Below are 26,600 nucleotides of genomic sequence, written 5' to 3'. Positions count from 1 at the left end.
AAGGGAATAATTGAAAAGGCAGCTTCTCTCAGCTTTTCGGCTCTAGAGAAACAGGAATCACTCATATTCAGGGCAGAGGTGGAGATTGACGCTGAAGGTATGCTTCTCCCAATTGAGGTGAACTTATGCCTACAGACAGGAAGATATACTGATCAGGAATTGGCCGGAACCAAACAAGGGTGTAGGTGACCCAACGAGTCACAGAGCCGAGTACCTCTGAGATACTTTAACTTTACTCAGTTTGGCGGGTTTCACTTTGCTCTGAGATTTGGAAGTTGTGGGAACATCGGCGTAAAATCACACGTATTAATGTGAAATACGTCTGTTTTCTCATATGTCGAGCGGCTGTGAGAAGCGGAACTTTGCGTAAAAAATTATGCGGTTCGTCCGGGATTTGGCCCGAGAACTCTCGCATTTCAAGTGTGATCATTACGAAGCGAGAATCATACCCCTAGACCAACGAGCCGCCGACAGTGAAAAGCGCAGCTCTCAGATTCTGACGGTAGTGAGAAAAGATATTCGGCCCATCGTGCTTGTGCTGTCCCTCACAGACCGATCTAATTAGTCCCCCTCGCCATTGTCCTGCAAATGTTATCATTTAGATGAATATATTATTAATTTGAGACATGACATGAGCAAAGGACAGCATCAATGCAAGTAAAAGGGGAATTTGGCGCTGAGGTAAATTTGAATGAAAAAACGACCAGGGAGATCAAAGCTGCAAGACAACGACGACGAGGACGTGATTCGAACCCATGCGTGTATACCACAATGAATTAACAGTCCATCGCCTTAACCTCTCGGCCACCTCGTCTATTCTGTCTCGCATCGTCAGCCATTCAATCTCCTGCTTTTTGTATCCAAACAGAAAAAATGTGCAAGAAAGTCCACTTCACAGCTTGCTCTGCCCGTGCATGCAGATCGACAATGATGAAAACGTGCCATTCGATTATTTTAGCAAACTGCCTTACTTTACTTCAGGTGAGTGTCTGGAAGAGAGTGTTGATTTCTCGGCAGAATCATAACAAAGAATATAAAATTTCACGCAGCGACCTCAGTCGAACTCGAAACTGCAATAATTTGCTAACTTCGCGGTTATAATTCAAGTCAGACGCCTTATCCATTAGGCCACGTGGCCTCTGCCATGATGGGATATTGTGTCGTTGTGTATATTGGGAGCAAATTCGGGGCAACTGCAATAGCAAGGAGTGGATTTCGGAAAAGATGAGCATATTTTGAGTGAATGAACAGATGCACTGCGATCTGGGTGCGCACCGCCGCAGGCAACCCCAATGCAAATTGGAATACAACAGTTTAACAATTCGGTCATTGCAGCTGAAATCATACTCCTTCTCAAACTATACAGGATGACACGGGTTTATGAGAAAATCCGTTTTAAAAGGAAAGATTATGAATCGGAACTGACAACCAGCCTGTTTAAACAGACACAGAATGATCCGGGACTGCAAGGACATCCCTTTTACCCAGATACAGAATGACACATGACTGACAGCAATTCCATTTTAAAAGAATAAGGTGAGATTTCTATCATCCCTGAAGGCAATTGTGCAGTGGGGCTCAGGACCACGCGGGGCAGAGACGGTTATTGAAGCCCCAGGTGATAGACAGGCAGGAAGGAGGGAGGGACGTAAAACCAGTCTGGACTGAAATATATATATATTTAACATTTTTAGAAAATGAATGCATTTAAATTGTATTTAAAAAAAATTGAATTTGAGTTGTTTTAAATAAATACATAAATGATTCATAATCTATGTATTTTTTGATTGAACGAAATCTGTGTAACGAGAATAATTCCATTGGAAATGAGTGGTGCAGTAAATAAATACCCAACCACAGTAAGCCCATGGTGGAAGACAAGCATGAGGGAAGATGTGGGCAATAATGGCGATCTTTTAAAGTAGCGTGTGTCTTTCTGCTGGATCTGACAGCAGCTGCTTGTGCTGTGAAATAGGTCAAATGTAATAGAGCCCAGCGCAGGCAGAACAGAAAAAGCATATTTATTTTGGAAGTTAAAAATTTGGGATTATATTTAAATATACACACATATATATACATGGATAAACAAAGTCAGTCAATTCTTGTCTTGTCTTGTCTTGGTTTGATTTGATTTGAATTTGAAAATAAGGATGGAGGATGTCATCATATCACACAGCCCACACGCAAGCCCTGGCTAAAATCGCTATATTTCTAACTTGTGTATTTTCCCTTCTTTCAGATGTGGAATAGCAAAATGCCACAGCAGATTCTTCTACCGTCAGACAGTCCACGAAGGAGTGTTCAATCAAATCAGTACGGTTTCAAGTTGCATGTAATGCATTTTTCTCACATGACAGTAAGATCGCACAGCACGTTTGCACACTCTCTAGCTTACACAAATACACAAACAAACTAAAATTCCTTAAACTCCAAAGGCAGGTTTGGAAATTTGAAATTGGAAATCAGGGACAGACAGCACATCCCTTTTAAACAGACACAGAATAATGACGGTCTGATAGCACACCATTTTAAAGAGACAGAGAATGATCTCGGACAAAAAGCACATCCCCTTAAAAGGGACACGGAAATAGAATGAATAAAAACAGATAAATATGCAAAACTCGGCAGGTCGTGCAGAATTTGTGGAGGAAGAATCCGGTTTCACGTTCTGTCGGATAATCATTCCGATATTTTATGAAAAAGTTAAAGATTACAGATTTTTTCAACAAAAATAGCGGCTGGAAAAAATACGCAGCGAGAAAGGTAAAATGGGAACGTCTGTGATACAGTGGAACGCAGGAGTGATTAAATAATACATGGCACAATGGAGAAAGGCAAAGTGCGTGGTAATCGGGCAATAACGGAACAAAGGATCGTCCAGAGGAGGTGTTAGTGGGAATAGCAGAACCATTACCAGACAATGGGAGCGGTGCTTATGATCCGATACGTTGAACATAATGTTGAGGCCAGAAGACGAGAACATGCCTACAATATAGGGTGTCACCGCCTTTTAATCAGACCAGGCAGCTTTGCCAGCCCGGATTGATGTCCTGTCCGCTTTGAATTCGGCAGCCAAGGGACTAATTCAAAAGGCAGCTTCTCTCATCTTTTCAGCTCTAGAGAAACAGGACGCACTCATATTCAGGGCAGAGGTGGAGATTGACGCTGAATGTAAGATTATCCCAATTGAGGTGAACTTATGCGTTCAGATAGGAAGATATACTGATCAAGTATTGGCCGGAACCAAACAAGGGTTCAGGTTATCCAACGAGTCACAGAGCCGAGTACCTCTGAGATATTTTAACTTTACTCAATTTGGCGGGTTTCACTTTGCTCTGGGATTTGGATGCTAATGAAACATCGGCGTAAAATCACACGTTTTAACGTGAAATATGTCTGTTTTCTCACATGTCGAGCGGCTGTTAGAAGCGGAGTTTTGAATAAAACATGGCGGGGCTACACCGGGATTTGGCCCGTGATCTCTCGCATTTAAAATGTGATTATTCCGAAGCGAGATTCATAACCGTGGACCAACGAGCCGCCGACAGTGAAAAGCGCAGCTCTCAGATTCTGACGGTGGTGTGAAATGATATTATGGCCCATCGTGCATGTGCTGTCTCTCAGATACCTATCTAATTCGTGCCCCTCGCCATTGTACTGCAACTGTTCTCCTTTTGACGAATATATTATTAATTTGAGACATGACATGAGAAAAGTACAGCATCCCTGTAAGTAAAAGGGGAATTTGGCGATGAGGTTAAATGTGAATGTCAAAAAGTGGTTAAGCTGCAAGACAACGACGACGAGAATGGGATTCGAACCCATGTGTGCAGAGCATAATGGATTAGCAGTCCATCGCCTTAATCTCTCGGCCACCTCGTCTCTGCTATGAGACATCGTCAGCCATTCAATCTCCTGCTTTTTGTATCCAAACAGAAATAATGTGCAAGAAAGTCCACTTCACAGCTTGCTCTGCCCGTGCATGCAGATCGACAATGATGAAAACTTGCCATGAGATTCTTTGAGCAAACAGCCTTCCTTCACTTCAGGTGAGTGACTGGAAGAGATGGTTGGTTTCTCGGCAGAATCACAACAAAGAATATAAAATTTCACGTAGCGAGCTTAGTTGACCCCGGCAGGACTCGAACCTGCAATCTTCTGATAACTTTGCGGTTAAAATCGAAGTCAGACGCCTCGTCTATTAGGCCACGCGGCCGCTGCCAGCACCAATCATTGTGTTGTTGTGTATATTGCGAGCAAATTCGGGGCAACTGCAAGATGAAGGAGTGGATTTAGGAAAAGATGAGCATATTTCGAGTGAATGAACAGATGCACTGCGATCTGGGTGCGCACCGGCGCTGGCAACCCCAATGTAAGTTGGAACACTATAGTTTAACAATTCGGTCATTGCAGCTGAAATCATACTCCTTCTCAAACAATACAGGATGAGCCGGGTTTCTGAGAAAATCCGTTTTAAAGGGAAAGATTATGGACCGGAACTGACAACCAGCCCAATAAACAGACACAGAATGATCCGGGATTGCAAGGACATCCCTTTTACCCAGATGCAGAATGACCCTTGACTGACAGCAGTCCCCTTTTAAAAGAATAAAGTGAGATTTCGATCATCCCTGAAGGCAATTGTGCAGTGGGGCTCAGGACCACGCGGCGCAGAGACTGTTATTGAAGCCACAGGTGATAGACAAGGAGGGAGGGAGGGAGGGAGGGACGAAAAACCAGCCCAGTCTGAAACACACAAACAAACTAATATTCCTTAACCTCCAAAGGCAGGTTTTGAAATTTCAAATTGGAAATCGGGGACAGACAGCACATCCCTTTGAAACAGACACAGAATGATGAGGGTCCGATAGCACACCATTTTACAGAGACAGAGAATGATCTCGGACAGACAGCAAATCCCCTTAAAAGGGACACGGAAATAGAATGAATAAAAACAGATAAATATGTAAAACTCGGCAGGTCGTGCAGATTTTGTGGAGGAAGAATCCGATTTCACGTTCTGTCGGATAATAATTCCGATATTTCAGGAAAAAGTTAAAGATTACAGATGTTTTCAACAAAAATAGCGCCTGGAAAAAATACGCAGCGAGAAATGTCAAATGGGAACGTTTGTGATGCAGCGGAACGAAGGAGTAATTAAATAATACATGGCACAATGGAGAAAGGCAAAGTGGGTGGTAATCGGGCAATAACGTAACAAAGGATGGTCCAGAGGAAGTGTTAGTGGGAATAGCAGAACCATTACCAGACAATGGGAGCGGTGCTTATCACCCGATATGTTGAACCTAATGTTGAGACCAGAAGACGAGAACATGCTTACAATATAGGCTGTCACCGCCTTTTAATCAGACCAGGCAGCTTTGCCAGCCCGGATTGATTTCCTGTATGCTTTGAATTCGGTAGCCAAGGGACGAATTCAAAAGGCAGCTTCTCTCATCTTTTCAGCTCTAGAGAACCAGGAGGCACACATATTCAGGGCAGAGGTGGAGATTGACGCTGAACGTATGCTTATCCCAATTGAGGTGAACTTATGCGTACAGACAGGAAAATATACTGATCAAGTATCGGCCGGAACCAAACAAGGCTTTAGGTTATCCAACGAGTCACAGAGCCGAGTACCTCTGAGATATTTTAACTTTACTCAGTTTGGCGGGTTTCACTTTGCTCTGGGATTTGGATGCGAAGGGAACATCGGCGTAAAATCACACGTTTTAACGTGAAATACGTCTGTTTTCTCACATGTCGAGCGGCTGTTAGAAGCGGAACTTTGAGTAAAACATGGCGGGGCTCGTCCGGGATTTGGCCCGTGACTCTCGCATTTCAAATGTGATCATTCCGAAGGGAGAATCATAACCGTGGACCAACGAGCCGCCGACAGTGAAAAGCGCAGCTCTCAGATTCTGACGGTGGTAGAGAAATGATATTATGGCCCATCGTGCATGTGCTGTCTCTCAGATACCTATCTAATTAGTGCCCCTCGCCATTGTACTGCAACTGTTCTCCTTTTGACCAATATATTATTAATTTGAGATATGACATGACGAAAGTACAGCATCCCTGTAAGTAAAAGGGGAATTTGGCGATGAGGTTAAATGTGAATGTCAAAAAGTGGTTAAGCTGCAAGACAACGACGACGAGAATGGGTTCGAACCCTTGCGTGCTTAAGGGGTTGACTGTGGATGGGCAATGGCAGACATTTAGAGACCGCATGGATGAACTACAACAATTGTACATTCCTGTCTGGCGTAAAAATAAAAAAGGGAAGGTGGCTCAACCGTGGCTCTCTTGGGAAATCAGCGATAGTATTAAAGCCAAGGAAATGGCATACAAATTGGCCAGAAATAGCAGCGAACCTGGGGACTGGGAGAAATTTAGAACTCAGCAGAGGAGTACAAAGGGTTTGGTTAGGGCAGGGAAAATGGAGTACGAGAAGAAGCTTGCAGGGAACATTAAGGCGGATTGCAAAAGTTTCTATAGGTATGTAAAGAGAAAAAGGTTAGTAAAGACAAACGTAGGTCCCCTGCAGTCAGAATCAGGGGAAGTCATAACGGGAACAAAGAAATGGCAGACCAATTGAACAAGTACTTTGGTTCAGTATTCACTAAGGAGGACACAAACAACCTTCCGGATATAAAAGTGGTCAGAGGGTCTATTAAGGAGGAGGAACTGAGGGAAATCTTTATTAGTCGGGAAATTGTGTTGGGGAAATTGATGGGATTGAAGGCCGATAAATCCCCAGGGCCTGATGGACTGCATCCCAGAGTACTTAAGGAGGTGGCCTTGGAAATAGCGGATGCATTGATAGTCATTTTCCAACATTCCATTGACTCTGGATCAGTTCCTATCGAGTGGAGGGTAGCCAATGTAACCCCACTTTTTAAAAAAGGAGGGAGAGAGAAAGCAGGGAATTATAGACCGGTCAGCCTGACCTCAGTAGTGGGTAAAATGATGGAATCAATTATTAAGTATGTCATAGCAGCGCATTTGGAAAATGGTGACATGATAGGTCCAAGTCAGCATGGATTTGTGAAAGGGAGATCATGCTTGACAAATCTTCTGGAATTTTTTGAGGATGTTTCCAATAAAGTGGACAAAGGAGTACCAGTTGATGTGGTATATTTGGACTTTCAGAAGGCTTTCGACAAGGTCCCACACAGGAGATTAATGTGCAAAGTTAAAGCACATGGGATTGGGGGTAGTGTGCTGACGTGGATTGAGAACTGGTTGTCAGACAGGAAGCAAAGAGTAGGAGTAAATGGGTACTTTTCGGAATGGCAGGCAGTGACTAGTTGGGTACCGCAGGGTTCTGTGCTGGGGCACCAGCTGTTTACATTGTACATTAATGATTTAGACGAGGGGATTAAATGTAGTATCTCCAAATTTGCGGATGACACTAAGTTGGGTGGCAGTGTGAGCTGCGAGGAGGATGCTATGAGGCTATAGAGTGACTTGGATAGGTTAGGTGAGTGGGCAAATGCGTGGCAGATGAAGTATAATGTGGATAAATGTGAGGTTATCCACTTTGGTGGTAAAAACAGAGAGACAGACTATTATCTGAATGGTGACAGTTTAGGAAAAGGGGAGGGGCAACGAGACCTGGGTGTCATGGTACATCAGTCATTGAAGGTTGGCATGCAGGTACAGCAGGCGGTTAAGAAAGCAAATGGCATGTTGGCCTTCATTGCGAGGGGATTTGAGTACAGGGGCAGGGAGGTGTTGCTACAGTTGTACAGGGCCTTGGTGAGGCCACACCTGGAGTATGGTGTACAGTTTTGGTCTCCTAACTTGAGGAAGGACATTCTTGCTATTGAGGGAGTGCAGCGAAGATTCACCAGACTGATTCCCGGGATGGTGGGACTGACCTATCAAGAAAGACTGGATCAACTGGGATTGTATTCACTGGAGTTCAGAAGAGTGAGAGGGGACCTCATAGAAACGTTTAAAATTCTGATGTGTTTGGACAGGTTGGATGCAGGAAGAATGTTCCCAATGTTGGGGAAGTCCAGAACCAGGGGTCACAGTCTAAGGATAAGGGGTAAGGCATTTAGGACCGAGATAAGGAGAAACTTCTTCACCCAGAGAGTGGTGAACCTGTGGAATTCTCTACCACAGAAAGTAGTTGAGGCCAATTCACTAAATATATTCAAAAGGGAGTTAGATGAAGTCCTTACTACCCGGGGGATCAAGGGGTATGGCGTGAAAGCAGGAAGTGGGTAATGAAGTTTCATGTTCAGCCATGAACTCATTGAATGGCGGTGCAGGCTAGAAGGGCTGAATGGCCTGCTCCTGCACCTATTTTCTATGTTTCTATGTTTCTATGTGCAGAGCATAATGGATTAGCAGTCCATCGCCTTAATCTCTCGGCCACCTGGTCTCTGCTATAAGACATCGTCAGCCATTCAATCTCCTGCTTTTTGTATCCAAACAGAAATAATGTGCAAGAAAGTGCACGTCACAGCTTGCTCTGCCCGTGCATGCAGATCGACAATGATGAAAACTTGCCATGAGATTCTTTGAGCAAACAGCCTTCCTTCACTTCAGGTGAGTGACTGGAAGAGATGGTTGGTATCTCGGCAGAATCACAACAAAGAATATAAAATTTCACGTAGCGAGCTAAGTTGACCGCGGCAGGACACGAACCTGCAATTTTCTGATAATTTTGGGGTTGTAATCGAAGTCAGACGCCTTATCCGTTATGCCACGCGGCCGCTGCCAGCCACATTTGTTGTGTTGTTGTGTATATTGCGAGCAAATTCGGGGCAACTGCAATATCAAGGAGTGGATTTAGGAAAAGATGAGCATATGTCGAGTGAATGAACAGATGCACTGCGATCTGGGTGCGCACCGGCGCAGGCAACCCCAATGTAAATTGGAACACTATAGTTTGACAATTCGGTCATTGCAGCTGAAATCATACTCCTTCTCAAACAATACAGGATGACCCGGGTTTATGAGAAAATCCGTTTTAAAGGGAAAGATTATGAACCGGAACTGACAACCAGCCCATTTAAACAGACACAGAATGATCCGGGATTGCAAGGACATCCCTTTTACCCAGATGCAGAATGACCCTTCACTGACAGCAGTCCCCTTTTAAAAGAATAAAGTGAGATTTCGATCATCCCTGAAGGCAATTGTGCAGTGGGGCTCAGGACCACGCGTCGCAGAGACTGTTATTGAAGCCACAGGTGATAGACAAGGAGGGAGGGAGGGACGTAAAACCAGCTCAGTCTGAAACACACAAACAAACTAATATTCCTTAACCTCCAAAGGCAGGTTTTGAAATTTCAAATTGGAAATCAGGGACAGACAGCACATCCCTTTGAAACAGACACAGAATGATGAGGGTCTGGTAGCACACCATTTTACAGAGACAGAGAATGATCTCGGACAGACAGCAAATCCCCTTAAAAGGGACACGGAAATAGAATGAATAAAAACAGATAAATATGTAAAACTCGGCAGGATGTGCAGATTTTGTGGAGGAAGAATCCGGTTTCACGTTCTGTCGGATAATCATTCCGATATTTCAGGAAAAAGTTAAAGATTACAGATGTTTTCAACAAAAATAGCGCCTGGAAACAATACGCAGCGAGAATGTCAAATGGGAACGTTTGTGATGCAGCGGAACGCAGGAGTGATTAAATAATACATGGCACAATGGAGAAAGGCAAAGTGGGTGGTAATCGGGCAATAACGTAACAAAGGATGGTCCAGAGGAGGTGTTAGTGGGAATAGCAGAACCATTACCAGACAATAGGAGCGGTGCTTATCATCCGATACGTTGAACCGAATGTTGAGGCCAGAAGATGAGAACATGCTTACAATATAGGCTGTCACCGCCTTTTAGTCAGACCAGGCAGCTTTGCCAGCCCGGATTGATTTCCTGTCCGCTTTGAATTCTGCAGCCAAGGGACGAATTCAAAAGGCAGCTTCTCTCATCTTTTCAGCTCTAGAGAAACAGGAAGCACACATATTCAGGGCAGAGGTGGAGATTGACGCTGAATGTATGCTTATCCCAATTGAGGTGAACTTATGCGTACAGACAGGAAGATATACTGATCAAGTATCGGCCGGAACCAAACAAGGCTTTCGGTTATCCAACGAGTCACAGAGCCGAGTACCTCTGAGATATTTTAACTTTACTCAGTTTGGCGGGTTTCACTTTGCTCTGGGATTTGGGTGCTAAGGGAACATCGGCGTAAAATCACAAGTTTTAACGTGAAATACGTCTGTTTTCTCACATGTCGAGCGGCTGTTAGAAGCGGAACTTTGAGTATAACATGGCGGGGCTCGTCCGGGATTTGGCCTGTGACCTCTCGCATTTCAAATGTGATCATTCCGAAGGGAGAATCATAACCATGGACCAACGAGCCGCCGACAGTGAAAAGCGCAGCTCTCAGATTCTGACGGTGGTGAGAAATGATATTATGGCCCATCGTGCATGTGCTGTCTCTCAGATACCTATCTAATTAGTGCCCCTCGCCATTGTACTGCAACTGTTCTCCTTTTGACGAATATATTATTAATTTGAGACATGACATGAGGAAAGTACAGCATCCCTGTAAGTAAAAGGGGAATTTGGCGATGAGGTTAAATGTGAATGTCAAAAAGTGATTAAGCTGCAAGCCAACGACGACGAGAATGGGATTCGAACCCAAGCGTGCAGAGCAGAATGGATTATCAGTCCATCGCCTTAATTTCTCGGCCACATCGTTTCTGCTATAAGACATCGTCAGCCATTCAATCTCCTGCTTTTTGTATCCAAACAGAAATAATGTGCAAGAAAGTCCACTTCACAGCTTGCTCTGCTCGTGCATGCAGATCGACAATGATGAAAACTTGCCATGAGATTCTTTGAGCAAACAGCCTTCCTTCACTTCAGGTGAGTGACTGGAAGAGATGGTTGGTTTCTCGGCAGAATCACAACAAAGAATATAAAATGTCTCGTAGCGAGCTAAGTTGACCGCGGCAGGACTCGAACCTGCAATTTTCTGATAACTTTGCGGTTGTCATCGAAGTCAGACGCCTTATCCATTAGGCCACGCGGCCGCTGCCAGCGACATTCATTGTGTTGTTGTATATATTGCAAGCAAATTCGGGTCAACTGCAATATCAAGGAGTGGATTAAGGAAAAGATGAGCATATGTCGAGTGAATGAACAGATGCACTGCGATCTGGGTGCGCACCGGCGCAGGCAACCCCAATGTAAATTGGAACACTATAGTTTAACAATTCGGTCATTGCAGCTGAAATCATACTCCTTCTCAAACAATACAGGATGACCCGGGTTTATGAGAAAATCCGTTTTAAAGGGAAAGATTATGAACCGGAACTGAGAAACCAGCCCATTTAAACAGACACAGAATGATCCGGGATTGCAAGGACATCCCTTTTACCCAGATGCAGAATGACCCTTGACAGACAGCAGTTCCCTTTTAAAAGAATAAAGTGAGATTTCGATCATCCCTGAAGGCAATTGTGCAGTGGGGCTCAGGACCACGCGGCGCAGAGACTGTTATTGAAGCCACAGGTGATAGACAAGGAGGGAGGGACGTAAAACCAGCTCAGTCTGAAACACACAAACTAATATTCCTTAACCTCCAAAGGCAGGTTTTTAAATTTCAAATTGGAAATCCGGGACAGACAGCACATCCCTTTAAAACACACAGAATGATGAGGGTCTGATAGCACACCATTTTACAGAGACAGAGAATGATCTTGGACAGACAGCAAATCCCCTTAAAAGGGACACGGAAATAGAATGAATAAAAACAGATAAATATGTAAAACTTGGCAGGTCGTGCAGATTTTGTGGAGGAAGAATCCGGTTTCACGTTCTGTCGGATAATCATTCCGATATTTCAGGAAAAAGTTAAAGATTACAGATGTTTTCAACAAAAATAGCGCCTGGAAAAAATACGCAGCGAGAAATGTCAAATGGGAACGTTTGTGATGCAGCGGAACGAAGGAGTGATTAAATAATACATGGCACAATGGAGAAAGGCAAAGTGGGTGGTAACCGGGCAATAAAGTAACAAAGGATGGTGCAGAGGAAGTGTTAGTGGGAATAGCAGAACCATTACCAGACAATGGGAGCGGTGCTTATCATCCGATACGTTGAACCTAATGTTGAGGCCAGAAGACGAGAACATGCTTACAATATAGGCTGTCACCGTCTTTTAATCAGACCAGGCAGTTTTGCCAGCCCGGATTGATTTCCTGTATGCTTTGAATTCGGCAGCCAAGGGCCGAATTCAAAAAGCAGCTTCTCTCATCTTTTCAGCTCTAGAGAACCAGGACGCACACATATTCAGGGCAGAGGTGGAGATTGACGCTGAATGTATGCTTATCCCAATTGAGGTGAACTTATGCGTACAGACAGGAAGATATACTGATCAAGTATCGGCCGGAACCAAACAAGGCTTTCGGTTATCCAACGAGTCACAGAGCCGAGTACCTCTGAGATATTTTAACTTTACTCAGTTTGGCGGGTTTCACTTTGCTCTGGGATTTGGATGCTAAGGGAACATCGGCGTAAAATCACACGTTTTAACGTGAAATACGTCTGTTTTCTCACATGTCGAGCGGCTATTAGAAGTGGAAATTTGAGTAAAACATGGCGGGGCTCGTCCGGGATTTGGCCCGTGATTCTCGCATTTCAAATGTGATCATTCCGAAGTGAGAATCATAACCGTGGACCAACGAGCCGCCGACAGTGAAAAGCGCAGCTCTCAGATTCTGACGGTTGTGAGAAATTATATTATGGCCCATCGTGCATGTGCTGTCTCTCAGATATCTATCTAATTAGTGCCCCTCGCCATTGTACTGCAACTGTTTTCCTTTTGACGAATATATTATTAATTTGAGACATGACATGAGGAAAGTACAGCATCCCTGTTCGTAAAAGGGGAATTTGGCGATGAGGTTAAATGTGAATGTCAAAATGTGGTTCAGCTGCAAGACAACGACGACGAGAATGGGATTCGAACCCATGCGTGCAGAGCATAATGGATTAGCAGTCCATCGCCTTAACCTCTCGGCCACCTCGTCTCTGCTATAAGATATCGTCAGCCATTCAATCTCCTGCTTTTTGTATCCAAACAGAAATAATGTGCAAGAAAGTCCACTTCACAGCTTGCTCTGCCCGTGCATGCAGATCGACAATGATGAAAACTTGCCATGAGATTCTTTGAGCAAACAGCCTTCCTTCACTTCAGGTGAGTGACTGGAAGAGATGGTTGGTTTCTCGGCAGAATCACAACAAAGAATATAAAATGTCTCGTAGCGATCTAAGTTGACCGCGGCAGGACTCGAACCTGCAATCTTCTGATAACTTTGCGGTTGTCATCGAAGTCAGACGCCTTATCCATTAGGCCACGCGGCCGCTGCCAGCAACATTCATGGTGTGGTTGTATATATTGCGAGCAAATTCGGGGCAACTGCAATATCAAGGAGTGGATTTAGGAAAAGATGAGCATATTTCGAGTGAATGAACAGATGCACTGCGATCTGGGTGCGCACCGGCGCAGGCAACCCCAATGTAAATTGGAACACTATAGTTTAACAATTCGGTCATTGCAGCTGAAATCATACTCCTTCTCAAAGAATACAGGATGACCCGGGTTTATGAGAAAATCCGTTTTAAAGGGAAAGATTATGAACCGGAACTGACAACCAGCCCATTTAAACAGACACAGAATGATCCGGGATTGCAAGGACATCCCTTTTACCCAGATGCAGAATGACCCTTGACTGACAGCAGTTCCCTTTTAAAAGAATAAAGTGAGATTTCGATCATCCCTGAAGGCAATTGTGCAGTGGGGCTCAGGACCACGCGGCGCAGAGACTGTTATTGAAGCCACAGGTGATAGACAAGGAGGGAGGGAAGGACGTAAAACCAGCCCAGTCTGAAACACACAAACAAACTAATATTCCTTAACCTCCAAAGGCAGGTTTTGAAATTTCAAATTGGAAATCCGGGACAGACAGCACATCCCTTTGAAACAGACACAGAATGATGAGGGTCTGATAGCACACCATTTTACAGAGACAGAGAATGATCTTGGACAGACAGCAAATCCCCTTAAAAGGGACACGGAAATAGAATGAATAAAAACAGATAAATATGTAAAACTCGGCAGGTCGTGCAGATTTTGTGGAGGAAGAATCCGGTTTCACGTTCTGTCGGATAATAATTCCGATATTTCAGGAAAAAGTTAAAGATTACAGATGTTTTCAACAAAAATAGCGCCTGGAAAAAATACGCAGCGAGAAATGTCAAATGGGAACGTTTGTGATGCAGCGGAACGAAGGAGTAATTAAATAATACATGGCACAATGGAGAAAGGCAAAGTGGGTGGTAATCGGGCAATAACATAACAAAGGATGGTCCAGAGGAAGTGTTAGTGGGAATAGCAGAACCAATACCAGACAATGGGAGCGATGCTTATCATCCGATACGTTGAACCTAATGTTGAGGCCAGAAGACGAGAACATGCTTACAATATAGGCTGTCACCGCCTTTTAATCAGACCAGGCAGCTTTGCCAGCCCAGATTGATTTCCTGTATGCTTTGAATTCGGCAGCCAAGGGACGAATTCAAAAAGCAGCTTCTCTCATCTTTTCAGCTCTAGAGAACCAGGACGCACACATATTCAGGGCAGAGGTGGAGATTGACGCTGAATGTATGCTTATCCCAATTGAGGTGAACTTATGCGTACAGACAGGAAGATATACTGATCAAGTATCGGCCGGAACCAAACAAGGCTTTCGGTTATCCAACGAGTCACAGAGCCGAGTACCTCTGAGATATTTTAACTTTACTCAGTTTGGCGGGTTTCACTTTGCTCTGGGATTTGGATGCTGAGGGAACATCGGCGTAAAATCACACGTTTTAACGTGAAATACGTCTGTTTTCTCACATGTCGAGCGGCTGTTAGAAGCGGAAATTTGAGTAAAACATGGCGGGGCTCGTCCGGGATTTCGCCCGTGACTCTCGCATTTCAAATGTGATCATTCCGAAGGGAGAATCATAACCGTGGACCAACGAGCCGCCGACAGTGAAAAGCGCAGCTCTCAGATTCTGACGGTGGTGAGAAATGATATTATGGCCCATCGTGCATGTGCTGTCTCTCAGATACCTATCTAATTAGTTACCCTCGCCATTGTACTGCAACTGTTCTCCTTTTGACCAATATATTATTAATTTGAGACATGACATGAGGAAAGTACAGCATCCCTGTAAGTAAAAGGGGAATTTGGCGATGAGGTTAAATGTGAATGTCAAAAAGTGGTTAAGCTGCAAGACAACGACGACGAGAATGGGATTCGAACCCATGCGTGCAGAGCACAATGGATTAGCAGTCCATCGCCTTAACCTCTCGGCCACCTCGTCTCTGCTATAAGATATCGTCAGCCATTCAATCTCCTGCTTTTTGTATCCAAACAGAAATAATGTGCAAGAAAGTCCACTTCACAGCTTGCTCTGCCCGTGCATGCAGATCGACAATGATGAAAACTTGCCATGAGATTCTTTGAGCAAACAGCCTTCCTTCACTTCAGGTGAGTGACTGGAAGAGATGGTTGGTTTCTCGGCAGAATCAAAACAAAGAATATAAAATGTCTCGTAGCGATCTAAGTTGACCGCGGCAGGACTCGAACCTGCAATCTTCTGACAAATTTGCGGTTGTCATCGAAGTCAGACGCCTTATCCATTAGGCCACGCGGCCGCTGCCAGCAACATTCATGGTGTTGTTGTATATATTGCGAGCAAATTCGGGGCAACTGCAATATCAAGGAGTGGATTTAGGAAAAGATGAGCATATTTCGAGTGAATGAACAGATGCACTGCGATCTGGGTGCGCACCGGCGCAGGCAACCCCAATGTAAATTGGAACACTATAGTTTAACAATTCGGTCATTGCAGCTGAAATCATACTCCTTCTCAAAGAATACAGGATGACCCGGGTTTATGAGAAAATCCGTTTTAAAGGGAAAGATTATGAACCGGAACTGACAACCAGCCCATTTAAACAGACACAGAATGATCCGGGATTGCAAGGACATCCCTTTTACCCAGATGCAGAATGACCCTTGACTGACAGCAGTTCCCTTTTAAAAGAATAAAGTGAGATTTCGATCATCCCTGAAGGCAATTGTGCAGTGTTGCTCAGGACCACGCGGCGCAGAGACTGTTGTTGAAGCCACAGGTGATAGACAAGGAGGGAGGGAAGGACGTAAAACCAGCCCAGTCTGAAACACACAAACAAACTAATATTCCTTAACCTCCAAAGGCAGGTTTTGAAATTTCAAATTGGAAATCCGGGACAGACAGCACATCCCTTTGAAACAGACACAGAATGATGAGGGTCTGATAGCACACCATTTTACAGAGACAGAGAATGATCTTGGACAGACAGCAAATCCCCTTAAAAGGGACACGGAAATAGAATGAATAAAAACAGATAAATATGTAAAACTCGGCAGGTCGTGCAGATTTTGTGGAGGAAGAATCCGGTTTCACGTTCTGTCGGATAATAATTCCGATATTTCAGGAAAAAGTTAAAGATTACAGATGTTTTCAACAAAAATAGCGCCTGGAAAAAATACGCAGCGAGAAATGTCAAATGGGAACGTTTGTGATGCAGCGGAACGAAGGAGTAATTAAATAATACATGGCACAATGGAGAAAGGCAAAGTGGGTGGTAATCGGGCAATAACGTAACAAAGGATGGTCCAGAGGAAGTGTTAGTGGGAATAGCAGAACCATTACCAGACAATGGGAGCGATGCTTATCATCCGATACGTTGAACCTAATGTTGAGGCCAGAAGACGAGAACATGCTTACAATATAGGCTGTCACCGCCTTTTAATCAGACCAGGCAGCTTTGCCAGCCCAGATTGATTTCCTGTATGCTTTGAATTCGGCAGCCAAGGGACGAATTCAAAAAGCAGCTTCTCTCATCTTTTCAGCTCTAGAGAACCAGGACGCACACATATTCAGGGCAGAGGTGGAGATTGACGCTGAATGTATGCTTATCCCAATTGAGGTGAACTTATGCGTACAGACAGGAAGATATACTGATCAAGTATCGGCCGGAACCAAACAAGGCTTTCGGTTATCCAACGAGTCACAGAGCCGAGTACCTCTCAGATATTTTAACTTTACTCAGTTTGGCGGGTTTCACTTTGCTCTGGGATTTGGATGCTGAGGGAACATCGGCGTAAAATCACACGTTTTAACGTAAAATACGTCTGTTTTCTCACATGTCGAGCGGCTGTTAGAAGCGGAAATTTGAGTAAAACATGGCGGGGCTCGTCCGGGATTTCGCCCGTGACTCTCGCATTTCAAATGTGATCATTCCGAAGGGAGAATCATAACCGTGGACCAACGAGCCGCCGACATTGAAAAGCGCAGCTCTCAGATTCTGACGGTGGTGAGAAATGATATTATGGCCCATCGTGCATGTGCTGTCTCTCAGATACCTATCTAATTAGTGCCCCTCGCCATTGTACTGCAACTGTTCTCCTTTTGACCAATATATTATTAATTTGAGACATGACATGAGGAAAGTACAGCATCCCTGTAAGTAAAAGGGGAATTTGGCGATTAGGTTAAATGTGAATGTCAAAAAGTGTTCAACCTGCAAGCCAACGACGACGAGAATGGGATTCGAACCCATGCGTGCAGAGCACAATGGATTAGCAGTCCATCGCCTTAACTTCTCGGCCACCTCGTGTCTGTATAAGATATCGGCAGCCATTCAATCTCCTGCTTTTTGTATCCAAACAGAAATAATGTGCAAGAAAGTCCACTTCACAGCTTGCTCTGCCCGTGCATGCAGATCGACAATGATGAAAACTTGCCATGAGATTCTTTGAGCAAACAGCCTTCCTTCACTTCAGGTGAGTGAGTGGAAGAGATGGTTGGTTTCTCGGCAGAATCACAACAAAGAATATAAAATGTCTCGTAGCGAGCTAAGTTGACCACGGCAGGACTCGAACCTGCAATCTTCTGATAACTTTGCGGTTGTCATCGAAGGCAGACGGCTTATCCATTAGGCCACGCGGCCGCTGCCAGCGACATTCATTGTGTTGTTGTGTATATTGCGAGCAAATTCGGGGCAACTGCAATATCAAGGAGTGGATTTCGGAAAAGATGAGCATATTTCGAGTAATGAACAGATGCACTGCGATCTGGGTGCGCACCGGCGCAGGCAACCCCAATGTAAATTGGAACACTATAGTTTAACAATTCGGTCATTGCAGCTGAAATCATACTCCTTCTCAAAGAATACAGGATGACCCGGGTTTATGAGAAAATCCGTTTTAAAGGGAAAGATTATGAACCGGAATTGACAACCAGCCCATTTAAACAGACACAGAATGATCCGGGATTGCAAGGACATCCCTTTTACCCAGATGCAGAATGACCCTTGACTGACAGCAGTTCCCTTTTAAAAGAATAAAGTGAGATTTCGATCATCCCTGAAGGCAATTGTGCAGTGGGGCTCAGGACCACGCGGCGCAGAGACTGTTATTGAAGCCACAGGTGATAGACAAGGAGGGAGGGAAGGACGTAAAACCAGCCCAGTCTGAAACACACAAACAAACTAATATTCCTTAACCTCCAAAGGCAGGTTTTGAAATTTCAAGTTGGAAATCCGGGACAGACAGCACATCCCTTTGAAACAGACACAGAATGATGAGGGTCTGATTGCACACCATTTTACAGAGACAGAGAATGATCTTGGACAGACAGCAAATCCCCTTAAAAGGGACACGGAAATAGAATGAATAAAAACAGATAAATATGTAAAACTCGGCAGGTCGTGCAGATTTTGTGGAGGAAGAATCCGGTTTCACGTTCTGTCGGATAATAATTCCGATATTTCAGGAAAAAGTTAAAGATTACAGATGTTTTCAACAAAAATAGCGCCTGGAAAAAATACGCAGCGAGAAATGTCAAATGGGAACGTTTGTGATGCAGCGGAACGAAGGAGTAATTAAATAATACATGGCACAATGGAGAAAGGCAAAGTGGGTGGTAATCGGGCAATAACGTAACAAAGGATGGTCCAGAGGAAGTGTTAGTGGGAATAGCAGAACCATTACCAGACAATGGGAGCGATGCTTATCATCCGATACGTTGAACCTAATGTTGAGGCCAGAAGACGAGAACATGCTTACAATATAGGCTGTCACCGCCTTTTAATCAGACCAGGCAGCTTTGCCAGCCCAGATTGATTTCCTGTATGCTTTGAATTCGGCAGCCAAGGGACGAATTCAAAAAGCAGCTTCTCTCATCTTTTCAGCTCTAGAGAACCAGGACGCACACATATTCAGGGCAGAGGTGGAGATTGACGCTGAATGTATGCTTATCCCAATTGAGGTGAACTTATGCGTACAGACAGGAAGATATACTGATCAAGTATCGGCCGGAACCAAACAAGGCTTTCGGTTATCCAACGAGTCACAGAGCCGAGTACCTCTGAGTTATTTTAACTTTACTCAGTTTGGCGGGTTTCACTTTGCTCTGGGATTTGGATGCTGAGGGAACATCGGCGTAAAATCACACGTTTTAACGTGAAATACGTCTGTTTTCTCACATGTCGAGCGGCTGTTAGAAGCGGAAATTTGAGTAAAACATGGCGGGGCTCGTCCGGGATTTGGCCCGTGACTCTCGCATTTCAAATGTGATCATTCCGAAGGGAGAATCATAACCGTGGACCAACGAGCCGCCGACAGTGAAAAGCGCAGCTCTCAGATTCTGACGGTGGTGAGAAATGATATTATGGCCCATCGTGCATGTGCTGTCTCTCAGATACCTATCTAATTAGTGCCCCTCGCCATTGTACTGCAACTGTTCTCCTTTTGACCAATATATTATTAATTTGAGACATGACATGAGGAAAGTACAGCATCCCTGTAAGTAAAAGGGGAATTTGGCGATGAGGTTAAATGTGAATGTCAAAATGTGGTTAAGCTGCAAGACAACGACGACGAGAATGGGATTCGAACCCATGCGTACAGAGCACAATGGATTAGCAGTCCATCGCCTTAACCTCTCGGCCACCTCGTCTCTGCTATACGATATCGTCAGCCATTCAATCTCCTGCTTTTTGTATCCAAACAGAAATAATGTGCAAGAAAGTCCACTTCACAGCTTGCTCTGCCCGTGCATGCAGATCGACAATGATGAAAACTTGCCATGAGATTCTTTGAGCAAACAGCCTTCCTTCACTTCAGGTGAGTGACTGGAAGAGATGGTTGGTTTCTCGGCAGAATCACAACAAAGAATATAAAATGTCTCGTAGCGATCTAAGTTGACCGCGGCAGGACTCGAACCTGCAATCTTCTGATAACTTTGCGGTTGTCATCGAAGTCAGACGCCTTATCCATTAGGCCACGCGGCCGCTGCCAGCAGCATTCATGGTGTTGTTGTATATATTGCGAGCAAATTCGGGGCAACTGCAATATCAAGGAGTGGATTTAGGAAAAGATGAGCATATTTCGAGTGAATGAACAGATGCACTGCGATCTGGGTGCGCACCGGCGCAGGCAACCCCAATGTAAATTGGAACACTATAGTTTAACAATTCGGTCATTGCAGCTGAAATCATACTCCTTCTCAAAGAATACAGGATGACCCGGGTTTATGAGAAAATCCGTTTTAAAGGGAAAGATTATGAACCGGAACTGACAACCAGCCCATTTAAACAGACACAGAATGATCCGGGATTGCAAGGACATCCCTTTTACCCAGATGCAGAATGACCCTTGACTGACAGCAGTTCCCTTTTAAAAGAATAAAGTGAGATTTCGATCATCCCTGAAGGCAATTGTGCAGTGGGGCTCAGGACCACGCGGCGCAGAGACTGTTATTGAAGCCACAGGTGATAGACAAGGAGGGAGGGAAGGACGTAAAACCAGCCCAGTCTGAAACACACAAACAAACTAATATTCCTTAACCTCCAAAGGCAGGTTTTGAAATTTCAAATTGGAAATCCGGGACAGACAGCACATCCCTTTGAAACAGACACAGAATGATGAGGGTCTGATAGCACACCATTTTACAGAGACAGAGAATGATCTTGGACAGACAGCAAATCCCCTTAAAAGGGACACGGAAATAGAATGAATAAAAACAGATAAATATGTAAAACTCGGCAGGTCGTGCAGATTTTGTGGAGGAAGAATCCGGTTTCACGTTCTGTCGGATAATAATTCCGATATTTCAGGAAAAAGTTAAAGATTACAGATGTTTTTAACAAAAATAGCGCCTGGAAAAAATACGCAGCGAGAAATGTCAAATGGGAACGTTTGTGATGCAGCGGAACGAAGGAGTAATTAAATAATACATGGCACAATGGAGAAAGGCAAAGTGGGTGGTAATCGGGCAATAACGTAACAAAGGATGGTCCAGAGGAAGTGTTAGTGGGAATAGCAGAACCATTACCAGACAATGGGAGCGATGCTTATCATCCGATACGTTGAACCTAATGTTGAGGCCAGAAGACGAGAACATGCTTACAATATAGGCTGTCACCGCCTTTTAATCAGACCAGGCAGCTTTGCCAGCCCAGATTGATTTCCTGTATGCTTTGAATTCGGCAGCCAAGGGACGAATTCAAAAAGCAGCTTCTCTCATCTTTTCAGCTCTAGAGAACCAGGACGCACACATATTCAGGGCAGAGGTGGAGATTGACGCTGAGTGTATGCTTATCCCAAATGAGGTGAACTTATGCGTACAGACAGGAAGATATACTGATCAAGTATCGGCCGGAACCAAACAAGGCTTTCGGTTATCCAACGAGTCACAGAGCCGAGTACCTCTGAGATATTTTAACTTTACTCAGTTTGGCGGGTTTCACTTTGCTCTGGGATTTGGATGCTGAGGGAACATCGGCGTAAAATCACACGTTTTAACGTGAAATACGTCTGTTTTCTCACATGTCGAGCGGCTGTTAGAAGCGGAAATTTGAGTAAAACATGGCGGGGCTCGTCCGGGATTTGGCCCGTGACTCTCGCATTTCAAATGTGATCATTCCGAAGGGAGAATCATAACCGTGGACCAACGAGCCGCCGACAGTGAAAAGCGCAGCTCTCAGATTCTGACGGTGGTGAGAAATGATATTATGGCCCATCGTGCATGTGCTGTCTCTCAGATACCTATCTAATTAGTGCCCCTCGCCATTGTACTGCAACTGTTCTCCTTTTGACCAATATATTATTAATTTGAGACATGACATGAGGAAAGTACAGCATCCCTGTAAGTAAAAGGGGAATTTGGCGATGAGGTTAAATGTGAATGTCAAAAAGTGGTTAAGCTGCAAGACAACGACGACGACAATGGGATTCGAACCCATGCGTACAGAGCACAATGGATTAGCAGTCCATCGCCTTAACCTCTCGGCCACCTCGTCTCTGCTATAAGATATCGTCAGCCATTCAATCTCCTGCTTTTTGTATCCAAACAGAAATAATGTGCAAGAAAGTCCACTTCACAGCTTGCTCTGCCCGTGCATGCAGATCGACAATGATGAAAACTTGCCATGAGATTCTTTGAGCAAACAGCCTTCCTTCACTTCAGGTGAGTGACTGGAAGAGATGGTTGGTTTCTCGGCAGAATCACAACAAAGAATATAAAATGTCTCGTAGCGATCTAAGTTGACCGCGGCAGGACTCGAACCTGCAATCTTCTGATAACTTTGCGGTTGTCATCGAAGTCAGACGCCTTATCCATTAGGCCACGCGGCCGCTGCCAGCAGCATTCATGGTGTTGTTGTATATATTGCGAGCAAATTCGGGGCAACTGCAATATCAAGGAGTGGATTTAGGAAAAGATGAGCATATTTCGAGTGAATGAACAGATGCACTGCGATCTGGGTGCGCACCGGCGCAGGCAACCCCAATGTAAATTGGAACACTATAGTTTAACAATTCGGTCATTGCAGCTGAAATCATACTCCTTCTCAAACAATACAGGATGACCCGGGTTTATGAGAAAATCCGTTTTAAAGGGAAAGATTATGAACCGGAACTGACAACCAGCCCATTTAAACAGACACAGAATGATCCGGGATTGCAAGGACATCCCTTTTACCCAGATGCAGAATGACCCTTGACTGACAGCAGTTCCCTTTTAAAAGAATAAAGTGAGATTTCGATCATCCCTGAAGGCAATTGTGCAGTGGGGCTCAGGACCACGCGGCGCAGAGACTGTTATTGAAGCCACAGGTGATAGACAAGGAGGGAGGGAAGGACGTAAAACCAGCCCAGTCTGAAACACACAAACAAACTAATATTCCTTAACCTCCAAAGGCAGGTTTTGAAATTTCAAATTGGAAATCCGGGACAGACAGCACATCCCTTTGAAACAGACACAGAATGATGAGGGTCTGATAGCACACCATTTTACAGAGACAGAGAATGATCTTGGACAGACAGCAAATCCCCTTAAAAGGGACACGGAAATAGAATGAATAAAAACAGATAAATATGTAAAACTCGGCAGGTCGTGCAGATTTTGTGGAGGAAGAATCCGGTTTCACGTTCTGTCGGATAATAATTCCGATATTTCAGGAAAAAGTTAAAGATTACAGATGTTTTCAACAAAAATAGCGCCTGGAAAAAATACGCAGCGAGAAATGTCAAATGGGAACGTTTGTGATGCAGCGGAACGAAGGAGTAATTAAATAATACATGGCACAATGGAGAAAGGCAAAGTGGGTGGTAATCGGGCAATAACGTAACAAAGGATGGTCCAGAGGAAGTGTTAGTGGGAATAGCAGAACCATTACCAGACAATGGGAGCGATGCTTATCATCCGATACGTTGAACCTAATGTTGAGGCCAGAAGACGAGAACATGCTTACAATATAGGCTGTCACCGCCTTTTAATCAGACCAGGCAGCTTTGCCAGCCCAGATTGATTTCCTGTATGCTTTGAATTCGGCAGCCAAGGGACGAATTCAAAAAGCAGCTTCTCTCATCTTTTCAGCTCTAGAGAACCAGGACGCACACATATTCAGGGCAGAGGTGGAGATTGACGCTGAATGTATGCTTATCCCAATTGAGGTGAACTTATGCGTACAGACAGGAAGATATACTGATCAAGTATCGGCCGGAACCAAACAAGGCTTTCGGTTATCCAACGAGTCACAGAGCCGAGTACCTCTGAGATATTTTAACTTTACTCAGTTTGGCGGGTTTCACTTTGCTCTGGGATTTGGATGCTGAGGGAACATCGGCGTAAAATCACACGTTTTAACGTGAAATACGTCTGTTTTCTCACATGTCGAGCGGCTGTTAGAAGCGGAAATTTGAGTAAAACATGGCGGGGCTCGTCCGGGATTTGGCCCGTGACTCTCGCATTTCAAATGTGACAATTCCGAAGGGAGAATCATAACCGTGGACCAACGAGCCGCCGACAGTGAAAAGCGCAGCTCTCAGATTCTGACGGTGGTGAGAAATGATATTATGGCCCATCGTGCATGTGCTGTCTCTCAGATACCTATCTAATTAGTGCCCCTCGCCATTGTACTGCAACTGTTCTCCTTTTGACCAATATATTATTAATTTGAGACATGACATGAGGAAAGTACAGCATCCCTGTAAGTAAAAGGGGAATTTGGCGATGAGGTTAAATGTGAATGTCAAAAAGTGGTTAAGCTGCAAGACAACGACGACGAGAATGGGATTCGAACCCATGCGTACAGAGCACAATGGATTAGCAGTCCATCGCCTTAACCTCTCGGCCACCTCGTCTCTGCTGTAAGATATCGTCAGCCATTCAATCTCCTGCTTTTTGTATCCAAACAGAAATAATGTGCAAGAAAGTCCACTTCACAGCTTGCTCTGCCCGTGCATGCAGATCGACAATGATGAAAACTTGCCATGAGATTCTTTGAGCAAACAGCCTTCCTTCACTTCAGGTGAGTGACTGGAAGAGATGGTTGGTTTCTCGGCAGAATCACAACAAAGAATATAAAATGTCTCGTAGCGATCTAAGTTGACCGCGGCAGGACTCGAACCTGCAATCTTCTGATAACTTTGCGGTTGTCATCGAAGTCAGACGCCTTATCCATTAGGCCACGCGGCCGCTGCCAGCAGCATTCATGGTGTTGTTGTATATATTGCGAGCAAATTCGGGGCAACTGCAATATCAAGGAGTGGATTTCGTAAAAGATGAGCATATTTCGAGTGAATGAACAGATGCACTGCGATCTGGGTGCGCACCGGCGCAGGCAACCCCAATGTAAATTGGAACACTATAGTTTAACAATTCGGTCATTGCAGCTGAAATCATACTCCTTCTCAAAGAATACAGGATGACCCGGGTTTATGAGAAAATCCGTTTTAAAGGGAAAGATTATGAACCGGAACTGACAACCAGCCCATTTAAACAGACACAGAATGATCCGGGATTGCAAGGACATCCCTTTTACCCAGATGCAGAATGACCCTTGACTGACAGCAGTTCCCTTTTAAAAGAATAAAGTGAGATTTCGATCATCCCTGAAGGCAATTGTGCAGTGGGGCTCAGGACCACGCGGCGCAGAGACTGTTATTGAAGCCACAGGTGATAGACAAGGAGGGAGGGAAGGACGTAAAACCAGCCCAGTCTGAAACACACAAACAAACTAATATTCCTTAACCTCCAAAGGCAGGTTTTGAAATTTCAAATTGGAAATCCGGGACAGACAGCACATCCCTTTGAAACAGACACAGAATGATGAGGGTCTGATAGCACACCATTTTACAGAGACAGAGAATGATCTTGGACAGACAGCAAATCCCCTTAAAAGGGACACGGAAATAGAATGAATAAAAACAGATAAATATGTAAAACTCGGCAGGTCGTGCAGATTTTGTGGAGGAAGAATCCGGTTTCACGTTCTGTCGGATAATAATTCCGATATTTCAGGAAAAAGTTAAAGATTACAGATGTTTTCAACAAAAATAGCGCCTGGAAAAAATACGCAGCGAGAAATGTCAAATGGGAACGTTTGTGATGCAGCGGAACGAAGGAGTAATTAAATAATACATGGCACAATGGAGAAAGGCAAAGTGGGTGGTAATCGGGCAATAACATAACAAAGGATGGTCCAGAGGAAGTGTTAGTGGGAATAGCAGAACCAATACCAGACAATGGGAGCGATGCTTATCATCCGATACGTTGAACCTAATGTTGAGGCCAGAAGACGAGAACATGCTTACAATATAGGCTGTCACCGCCTTTTAATCAGACCAGGCAGCTTTGCCAGCCCAGATTGATTTCCTGTATGCTTTGAATTCGGCAGCCAAGGGACGAATTCAAAAAGCAGCTTCTCTCATCTTTTCAGCTCTAGAGAACCAGGACGCACACATATTCAGGGCAGAGGTGGAGATTGACGCTGAATGTATGCTTATCCCAATTGAGGTGAACTTATGCGTACAGACAGGAAGATATACTGATCAAGTATCGGCCGGAACCAAACAAGGCTTTCGGTTATCCAACGAGTCACAGAGCCGAGTACCTCTGAGATATTTTAACTTTACTCAGTTTGGCGGGTTTCACTTTGCTCTGGGATTTG

General features: G+C 44.5%; 14 non-coding genes across 14 annotated transcripts; all 14 read right to left on the bottom strand.

Annotated features, from left to right (window-relative positions):
• Positions 1–732: 732 nt before the first annotated feature.
• On the bottom strand, positions 733–814 carry trnan-guu (transfer RNA asparagine (anticodon GUU)). The gene has a single exon. It is a non-coding gene; the product is annotated as a tRNA-Asn (tRNA).
• A 2,986-nt stretch (positions 815–3,800) lies between these two features.
• On the bottom strand, positions 3,801–3,882 carry trnas-gcu (transfer RNA serine (anticodon GCU)). Its single transcript has one exon. It is a non-coding gene; the product is annotated as a tRNA-Ser (tRNA).
• Positions 3,883–10,984: 7,102 nt separating this feature from the next.
• On the bottom strand, positions 10,985–11,073 carry trnar-ucg (transfer RNA arginine (anticodon UCG)). The gene is given in 2 exon segments: positions 10,985–11,020; positions 11,037–11,073. It is a non-coding gene; the product is annotated as a tRNA-Arg (tRNA).
• A 1,919-nt stretch (positions 11,074–12,992) lies between these two features.
• On the bottom strand, positions 12,993–13,074 carry trnas-gcu (transfer RNA serine (anticodon GCU)). Its single transcript has one exon. It is a non-coding gene; the product is annotated as a tRNA-Ser (tRNA).
• Positions 13,075–13,319: 245 nt separating this feature from the next.
• On the bottom strand, positions 13,320–13,408 carry trnar-ucg (transfer RNA arginine (anticodon UCG)). The gene is given in 2 exon segments: positions 13,320–13,355; positions 13,372–13,408. It is a non-coding gene; the product is annotated as a tRNA-Arg (tRNA).
• Positions 13,409–15,336: 1,928 nt separating this feature from the next.
• Positions 15,337–15,418, bottom strand: trnas-gcu (transfer RNA serine (anticodon GCU)). Its single transcript has one exon. It is a non-coding gene; the product is annotated as a tRNA-Ser (tRNA).
• Positions 15,419–15,663: 245 nt separating this feature from the next.
• trnar-ucg (transfer RNA arginine (anticodon UCG)) lies at positions 15,664–15,752 on the bottom strand. The gene is given in 2 exon segments: positions 15,664–15,699; positions 15,716–15,752. It is a non-coding gene; the product is annotated as a tRNA-Arg (tRNA).
• Positions 15,753–17,680: 1,928 nt separating this feature from the next.
• trnas-gcu (transfer RNA serine (anticodon GCU)) lies at positions 17,681–17,764 on the bottom strand. The gene has a single exon. It is a non-coding gene; the product is annotated as a tRNA-Ser (tRNA).
• Positions 17,765–20,022: 2,258 nt separating this feature from the next.
• On the bottom strand, positions 20,023–20,104 carry trnas-gcu (transfer RNA serine (anticodon GCU)). The gene has a single exon. It is a non-coding gene; the product is annotated as a tRNA-Ser (tRNA).
• Positions 20,105–20,349: 245 nt separating this feature from the next.
• trnar-ucg (transfer RNA arginine (anticodon UCG)) lies at positions 20,350–20,438 on the bottom strand. The gene is given in 2 exon segments: positions 20,350–20,385; positions 20,402–20,438. It is a non-coding gene; the product is annotated as a tRNA-Arg (tRNA).
• A 1,928-nt stretch (positions 20,439–22,366) lies between these two features.
• On the bottom strand, positions 22,367–22,448 carry trnas-gcu (transfer RNA serine (anticodon GCU)). The gene has a single exon. It is a non-coding gene; the product is annotated as a tRNA-Ser (tRNA).
• Positions 22,449–22,693: 245 nt separating this feature from the next.
• trnar-ucg (transfer RNA arginine (anticodon UCG)) lies at positions 22,694–22,782 on the bottom strand. The gene is given in 2 exon segments: positions 22,694–22,729; positions 22,746–22,782. It is a non-coding gene; the product is annotated as a tRNA-Arg (tRNA).
• A 1,928-nt stretch (positions 22,783–24,710) lies between these two features.
• On the bottom strand, positions 24,711–24,792 carry trnas-gcu (transfer RNA serine (anticodon GCU)). Its single transcript has one exon. It is a non-coding gene; the product is annotated as a tRNA-Ser (tRNA).
• A 245-nt stretch (positions 24,793–25,037) lies between these two features.
• Positions 25,038–25,126, bottom strand: trnar-ucg (transfer RNA arginine (anticodon UCG)). The gene is given in 2 exon segments: positions 25,038–25,073; positions 25,090–25,126. It is a non-coding gene; the product is annotated as a tRNA-Arg (tRNA).
• Positions 25,127–26,600: the final 1,474 nt, after the last annotated feature.

The sequence above is a fragment of the Pristiophorus japonicus genome, unplaced genomic scaffold (assembly GCF_044704955.1).
Source record: "Pristiophorus japonicus isolate sPriJap1 unplaced genomic scaffold, sPriJap1.hap1 HAP1_SCAFFOLD_37, whole genome shotgun sequence".
NCBI lineage: Eukaryota > Metazoa > Chordata > Chondrichthyes > Pristiophoridae > Pristiophorus > Pristiophorus japonicus.
This window is presented reverse-complemented; position numbering and strand designations above follow the sequence as displayed.